The sequence below is a fragment of the Aotus nancymaae genome, unplaced genomic scaffold, assembly GCF_030222135.1.
Source record: "Aotus nancymaae isolate 86718 unplaced genomic scaffold, 86718_ANA_hifiasm-v0.15.2.pri h1tg000076l, whole genome shotgun sequence".
Lineage (NCBI taxonomy): Eukaryota > Metazoa > Chordata > Mammalia > Primates > Aotidae > Aotus > Aotus nancymaae.
Window position 1 is genome coordinate 11,586,483 of NW_026988491.1, and position 8,539 is coordinate 11,595,021.

An 8,539-nucleotide genomic window follows, 5' to 3' on the forward strand; every position below is an offset into this window, starting at 1 on the left:
GCACAGCTAGCCAGGCCCAGGGTAGGCCTGATCTCCAATAAGAAAAATGGTCACTTCACCCCCATTTTACGGGTGAGAAAATAGAGGTTCAGAGCAGTGATTTGCTAGAGGTTACACAGTCAGGAAGTGCCAGGAGCTGGATTCAAACCCAGGACCCTCTGACTTCAGAGCCAGCTGTCCTTCCCAGTGCCACCTTCTCCTGTCTCTGTGTTCCTCTCCCCTGCCCTCGCCACCTTTCCTGAGCCCTTACCCTCTGTCTCAGCCCTGGGTCCTGGCCTCTGTCTGAAGATGTGGCTGGGTCACACTTACCACCAGGCCCTGGCCTGCCCAGTGCTTCTTTCTCAGAGGGGCGGTCAGGGTACAGATGCTAATCAGGGGTTTGGGGTTTGTGAGGGGCTGCTTCAAGCCACCTTGGGGACACAAAATGGAAACCCTGCATGTATCACTCAGCCTGACCTTCCCCTCCGCTGCGGGATTATAGCAGGTGGGGCTCCCAGAACAGACAGGGGGACCGTATTAGTCCATTTTCATGCTGTTATGAAGAAATGCCCAAGACTGGGTAATTTATAATGAAAAAGAGGTTTAATGGCCTCACAGTTCCACATGGCTGTGGAGGTGAAGGAGGAGTAAGGGCACATCTTACATGTGGCAGGTAAGAGGGCGTGTGCAGGGAACTGCCCTTTATCAAATCCCGTGAGACTTATTCACTATCATGAGAACAGCACGGGAAAAACCTGCCCCCATGATTCAATTACCTCCCACCGGGTCCTTCCCGCAACACGTGGGGATAACGGGAGCTACAATTCAAAATGAGATTTGGGTGGGGACACAGCCAGACCCTATCAGGGAGCCAGACCCATTCACTCAGGTTCTCAGAGCCTCTATGTAACTGCCCCCTGCTCACTTTTCCTTCCTTCCTTTCTCCTTTTCTTTTTTCCTTCCTCCCCTTTGCCCATTTACCAACCTACACATGCATTCAACGACCATCCTGTGGCAGGTGCCGGGGTTCGGTAATGGATGGGTCACCAAGGATGGTGACCTGGAGAGTGAGAGCAGGAGACGGGGGCGGGGGACAGCAGCCAGCACAGCCGAGGTCAGGAAGAAGTGATCTTTACAACAAATCCCGTAGGTGGCTGTCCGTCCACCCTCTCCACTGTGCAGATGCATTTTGCTGGACTTGCTTGTTTCCCGTTTTTAAAAGAACATTGGCTAATATTTAAAAATAAGGACACTTTGCAGGAAAAACTGAGTTTTCAGCTGCTCTTAAAAATGTGGAAGCTCTAGCCTGACCCCCAACATGGCAGCAATCAGCGGTGGCCGCCCTGGAGCAATTTCAGTTTGACACAGACCCCACCACTCCCTATTGTATCACACCGCATGGATTAAAAACAGTTACTAGAGTCAGGACCCTGGGTTTGAGTCCTGGCTCCACCACTTATTAGCCTTTACAAGCCCTTGCGCTACAGGGTATTTGATTTTAATGGGCCTCCGTTTCCTCATGTAGAAAAATGAGACAATCAGCCCTAGTGTTGTGAAAATTAAAAGAGAGAATCTATGTAAGGAACTTAGAACAGGGCATCTGCTGAGTGTTCACTGTCAGCATTTCATCACTGTGGCTAATTTGTACCCAAATCCCAGCGCCTGTCAGCATCTGAGTTTGGGAGCCCAGCAACGAGAGTTTCATTGTTAGTTTCACATTTGCATAAATCACACACAACAGAATTCTCTGGCCAACACATACTGTTCCTGGCTGATTGCTCAGACCGACACTGTAACGGGTGCTCTCCTATACCCACTGTTACGAGAATCACTGGACCATTGACCAAGAACGACCGACCACCCAAACACTGGGATTGGCCATCAAGCCCATTCCAAGCAATCCCAGCTCCCTCAAACCGAAATGTTCAATTTGGACAGTCCAGTGCACCTAGTAGAAGCTCAATAAATAGATTAGAATGACTGAGTAGTAGTTGGGCACAGGGTGGGCTACCAGACCTTGAAATTTCTTTCTTTTTTTTTTTTTTTTTTTTTGAGATAGATTCTTGCTCTGTCACCCAGGCTGGAGTGCAGTGGCACAATCAGCTCACTGCAGCCTCTGCCTCCCGGGTTCAAGCAATTCTCCTGTCTCAGCTTCCTGGGACTACAGGCACGGGCCACCACACCCAGCTAATTTTTGCATTTTTAGTAGAGAGGGGTTTCGCCATATTGGCCAGGCTGGTCTTGAACTCTTGACCTCAGGCAATCCACCCACCTCGGCCTCCCGAAGTGCTAGAATTACAGGCATGAGCCACCGCACACAGCCTTTGAAATTTCATTACTTCACCCTATTTTAGATGAAGAGACTGAGGCTCAAAGGGGCCAAGTGGTACAGAATCGGGAGGGGCACAACATCCTTAGCCCTGAACTAGGTTGGTGGCCGCCAGCGCGGCTGGATTTGAGAGGTCAGAACAAGATCCCATCGGGTTCCTTCAGTGTTTGTCATACCTCCTAGAATCCTGTCTTCATAGATTTGGGCCTCATCTCAAACCATCATCCCCCAAGACCTACCCAGGTGCTTGAGGGAAATGAGCTGTCAGGGATAGGAGGTTGGAAAGGGCAGGGAAGTGGCAAGAGACAGCCAGTCTGCAGGTGTCCAGCTCAGCACCTGCCCCAAGCAGCCATCATCAAGACAGCAACAGGATATCCAAAAGGCCAGCCGGCAAGTCAGCAGCCTCCACGGCTGTGGCCCCTGGGCTGCCCGGCCACAGCCCTGTCCCTAGCTGTCTCTCCTAAGGTGGCTCTTCTCTCCTAAGTACTTTACATTCACCTTATTCTTTTTTTTTTTTTGTAATAGGGTCCCACTCTGTTACCCAGGCTGCAGTGGCACAATCACTGCTCACTGCAGCCCCAATCTTCGGTGCTCAAGGGATCTTCCCACCTCAGCCTCCTTAGTAGCTAGAACTGCAGGTGTGTACCACCATGCCCCGCTAATTTTTTGTAGACACTAGGTCTCACCATGTTGGCCAGGCTGCTCTCGAACTCCTGGGCTCAAGTGATCCTCCCACCTGGATCTCCCTAAGTGCCGGATTATAGGTGTGAGCCACCGTGCCCAGCCACATTCACTTATTTCTTTCATCCTCATGACAGTCCTGGTATTCTCCCTTATTACAGATGAGAAAACTGAGGCACAGAGAAGCTTAGGTATTTGTCCCAAGTCACAGCTGGTAGGCAGCAGGGCCAGTACCTAACCCAGGCTGCGGGGCTCCGGAGTTAAAGCTATAACCACTGCACCACACTGCCCCAAGGCAGCCACAAAGGCTGAAAGGGCAGAACGAAGGGGATTTTGTTTACTGCTGTGTTGGAAATAGATGCTCAGTGCCATGAAGAAAAATTAGCACTGAGACAAAGGATTGGCTAATAATTTAAAACTTTTCTAAACAGGTAAAAGCAATGGAGAGCTGGGACATGCCTGTGAGCACGTCTAGCACACGTATCTTGGTTAAAGTACAAGGACATAGAATGTACTACATGCCTGTAAGTATGGCCTGTCTGTCAGCTACATAGGATAGGGCTTAACTGAGTTATTAGCACACTTATTCTTTAATAAGAAAGGAAACTTTAAAGAGGAACTTTTTCACTTCCCACAGCTGGATCCCCCGGAACATGACTTGCACGTAGCAGCCCCTCCTAAGTGTCTGTTGAACGAATAAGTGAATGAACAATTCCTCCCTCTTCTAAGAACCATCCTCCACCAACTACCCAAAACTAGCTGAACTCTGGCTGAGCCCTTCTCGCTAAAGCCCTGCATGGCATTCCATCATCCCTGGCCAGGTTAGAAGTCTCCACCAGTGTGTTCACGGCACATTTCCTGATCACGGTTTGTGCTCACAGGGCCAGGTTGATTTTCTTCCCACCGAGGGAGGGCTGTGACTGCTGGTCCACTTGTCTGTGTCCTCCAGGGTCACTCCCCGCTCCCAGACAACGCTGGAGACTTTGTGGACAGAGCCATAGCCAGCCTCCTCTCTATGGCCATTGCCCTGCGTGAGGCCAGGTAAGAGAGGAATGGAAGATGAGACACCTCCTGCCAGCTCCGCTCCTCCCTCCCTCTGCATCCTGGCTTCCTGGAATCGCAGACTGGGCACACCCCCCCACACACACCAACCACCACCCGACCCGCGTCTCTCACCACTCAGCGCTTCCTGCCTGACTCTCTGCCAGGCTCTATGATGGGAGCCTCAAGTGTGTCATAGCACTGGTGGTGGAAAATCTCTCTGAGCAAGTCAGCCTAGGGGATGTCCCAGGCCTGTCACAGGTGCCGGTGGTGAGCTCAAATGTAACCAACACTCCCTCCCCCACGACCAAACGCACTGTGTGGCCTGGGACACGGCACCATCTCCCTCTCGGGGCCTCCGGGTCTCAACAGCTGAACAGGACTCAGAAGCTCTGTCATTCCTGTCTTGCTAGGTCACTGTGTGATTGTAGAGGACACCTGGGGTGTTCACACTTTAAAAGCGGTGAGGAGCTGTGCCATGTGAGCGCTAAATATTGCCAGGGTCTAACCCCTTGCTTCACTGCATTCTGGCTGTGTGATCGTGGGCAAGTCACTTGACCACGCTGGGCCACAGGCTCAGCTATAAAATGGGCTAAGAATCGTACCTCCCTCATGGCATTCTTTTAAGGATCCAGCGAGTTAATAACACAATGTGCTTAGAACAGAGTCTGACACCTCTAAGTGCTCCATACATGCAGTTCTTGAAGAGATTTTGAAGGACCGAGAACATTCCACAGTGGCTCTCACAGATCCTTGACCCCAAAGCTGTCCCTCCCCCCACCCCCACCGCCCCCCACCTGTTGATAAAACCCAAATTGTCAAATAGTGGCTGCTAATCTGCAAGAATGATTCCTCTCTCTTCAAAACACCATCCTCAACCAACTACATTCAAAACCAGCTGAGTTTCAGCTGAGCCCCCTTGCCAAAGTACAACCCAACAGTCCCCGCTCCTTCCCCAATTAGAAGGCCCCTTCAGAGTCTTCTTGTGCCTGGCTTTTCTGACTAACGGCTTGCGCTAATAGGGCTCTGCCCGATGTTCTTCCAAAGCTATTAGTATCACCCTTAGGTCCCCAGAATCTAGCCCAGGGTCTGACGCACAGCACAACAGCTGGTTATAATGGAGGTAGCTCAGGAGGGGGACAGCAGGAGGAAGAGACCTACTCTGCTTGGGGGCAAATCAGAGGGCCTCCAGAAGCAGAGATGCTTGGGTGGGATTCTGAGGGATGCATGGGAACCTGAGGGTAGACTATTTGGGCGACAGGGCTACTGAAAACGCAGGGATCAGCAGGTGCCAAGGCAAACGAGTCAGCTGCAGTCGCTACTCTCATCCCCACTCCCCAACCCCAGCGCCCACTCTTCACATAAAATACATGTAGTACAGGTCTCAAGCCATATTCCTTGTGGCACCTGGAACCACAGACTATCAGGGCTAGGAGAGCACTTAGAAACCATCCAGGCCAGGTGCGGTGGCTACACCTGTAATCCCAGCACTTTGGGAGGCCGAAGTGGGCAGATTACCTGAGGTCCAGAGTTCAAGACCATCCTGGCCAAAATGGAGAAATCCCATCTCTACTAAAAATACAAAAAATTTCTTGGGCATGGTGGCACGTGCCTGTAGTCCCAGCTACTCAGGAGGCTGAGGCAGGAGAATCGCTTGAACCTGGGGGGCAGAGGTTGTGGTGAGCCAAGATCATGCCATTGCACTCCAGTCTGGGCAACAAGAGCAAAATTCCATCTCAAAAAAAAAAAAAAAGAAAAGAAAGAAAGAAAAAGAAATCATCCAATCGGCCTGCCCAATTCACAAATGGGGCAACTGAGGCATAAGAGCAAATGGGAACTCCCCCAAAGTCCTCCAAGTCATAGAGGACCTCAGCCATTCTCCTGAAAATGACAGTGGGTCACTGGAGATTTAGCACGGATATGGTGTGGCCAGATATGACCCTTAGCCAGGTCAGCCTGGCAGGGCTCAGAGGTGGAAAGATCAGAGGGGCAGGAGGCCGTGGGGACAGGCAGACCAAGGAGGAGACTGAGCAGGGATACGAGCAAGGGGTGAGGGTGTCAGGTCTGTGCCACAGGGGTCACCAGGGTCGGGATGGGAGCAGCCAGTGAAATGCTAGCCCAGAGGGACACTGGGCCAGCTTGGCGGGGGTGGGGGCAGCAGGAGGGGCTCAGTTACAGAGGAGGAGGAGGGAGAAAGACCACCTCAGCCTGACCAACCTGCTTTGCCCTCAGCCTCCTCTCCTGGCCGCCGTTCAGCCCCATCTACCTGCCAAGCTATCAAAGGGCTTTGCTTTTTCTCCCACAATCACAGTTATGGATGGTAGTATTTTTTGTTTTTTTCCCCTAGGCTGACTGTCAGGAAGCTGAGAATGATATTTACTAGGTATTTTCCCATTCATGTAATCATCTCCTGTGTAGCCTTCTATATGCTAAGGACCAAAATCTCTGGAGTCAAATGTACCTGAGTCTGAATCCTGGCACTATGAACCATCAGCTGCGTTTCTCCACCTCCCTGGGCCCCTGTTTCCTAATTGGCAAAGTGGGGAACGAAGCTCCTGCTTCTCAGGTTGTTTCCAGGCAATGAAAGACAACACTCAGACCACGCTGGCACAACGTGTAGAACGTAACTATGGGGCTCTTCCCCTTCTTACTGTGCTTTTTGGTCTGTTTTTTCAGCTGTCAGTGATGAGGAGGACAGTGGTGGGTGATTCATCCTAGACTGGGCCTACAGTTTCCCCCATAATTTACTTGGGAAATGCAGGCACCAGAAGTTGCTCGAATGAGAGACGGGAGGTGGGGGAACGGGGGAAGAAAGGAACAAACCCAATTCAACAAAGAGGAAACATGTGAGCCTAGAAGCCGCCCACCACACCTCTCCTTTTTCTCTTACCCCCAGATCTGCGCTGCTACCTCCTGCTTCCCGCTCTGCTGCCTCCTGCTTCCCGCTCTGCACCTGATGGTTCTCCAGGCCCCCAGCGGACGCTGCCTGGCCACCAGCTGGTGCTATTTCTCTCTCCTGAATCTGACCCAGGCCCCTCCTGTGATCTAATCACCACCCCCGATGCCAGCTGCTTCCTTTGTCTTCTCACCTAAGATCCACACTCGGCCCCACACTGGACATGACACACAGTGACCGTTGACCCATCCCTCCATCTGCACCTGGCGTACGGTGGCCCTGACTCCGCTCCCTGCCAGCTCAACTCTCTCACCAGGCATGGTGGGGACAGCTGGGTTCCCTGGGCTTGCCTCTCGCAGATGCCTCTCAGCTTTCCCGTCTCCATCCTATCAGCCTCAGTTTTCCCTGCCTGGGAAGTCGGAGTTGGGAAACATGAGAGCTCCTTTTGTGTTAGGAACCTGAGGAATTATGTGGTCCAGAGATGTCATCAGATATCAGCTGATGAGGCTACCTATAGCACAGCATTGCAGACTCTGAAGCTGTACCCAGGCTGTGCAAGACGGTGGTGGTTGATTACAAATGTCTGCCATGCATGGGTGCAATTGATTAGCAATGTCTGCTATGAGTATGGCTTTATGAATGCCAGAAATTGCCATCCATGATCTGGTCCAACTTTTATCAGGGCTCTATCCATCTATGTATCTATCTATTTACCGAGAGGGGGGGGAGAGAGAGAGAGAGAGAGAGAGATTGAGAGAGAGAGAGAGAGATTGAGAGAGAGAGAGAGAGAGATTGAGAGAGAGAGAGGTCTGTCATCAAGTGCAATACTTCCCCAGGCATAGACTTGTGGGATATGGACACGAGATGATGCCTAAACACAGAATAAGACACACCTGACTCCTATTAGTGAAACAGATATTCCCTTTACAATCCTCTTCCTTCCTCTTAAGGAGGAAGGGAGGAAGTTTGCATTTGGCCCTGGGATTCCTTCAACAGCTTCCCAGCTGCTTCTCATTTCCCCTTTAAGCGACAACACATTTTCAGCAGGCAATGGATATCAACACTGTTTTGTTGCATCGTACGTACTTTGTACAGTTACCTTTTATTTATAGTGAAAATAGTTTTCTTTTCATTTACAGAGTAATATATTTTTCTTTAAATAAATGTATTTTAACAAAAAATGAATTGACTTCAAGAAAAAATATTCAGAAAATAATCACAAAGATAGTACACACAGATCATTAAAAGATACAGATGTATAGATACTAAGATCACGAATGACTAACACTTAAAAAATGTAACCCTCCCAAGATGTGGGAGCCTCCCGCAGCAGGCAAATACAATTTCCCTTTGGGGGATGAGGAAATGACTTGCAGAGAGGTTTAGTAGGTTGCCCTAGGACACACAGCAAAGGTGTGGAGCTCCTTGTGGTCTGGAACATGCAGGACCCTATGGCAGGAGGTGACACTGTCCTGTGAGTAAGCTCTTTCCAAGGCACAGACCCAAGACTCAGACAACTTCAAGAAAGGGGAATTTATTTTGGATATAAAGGCAACAGGAATCCCGACCAAATGGTCAGCAGCCCTCTCGGCAGTAGGTATTTTTGTATTGGG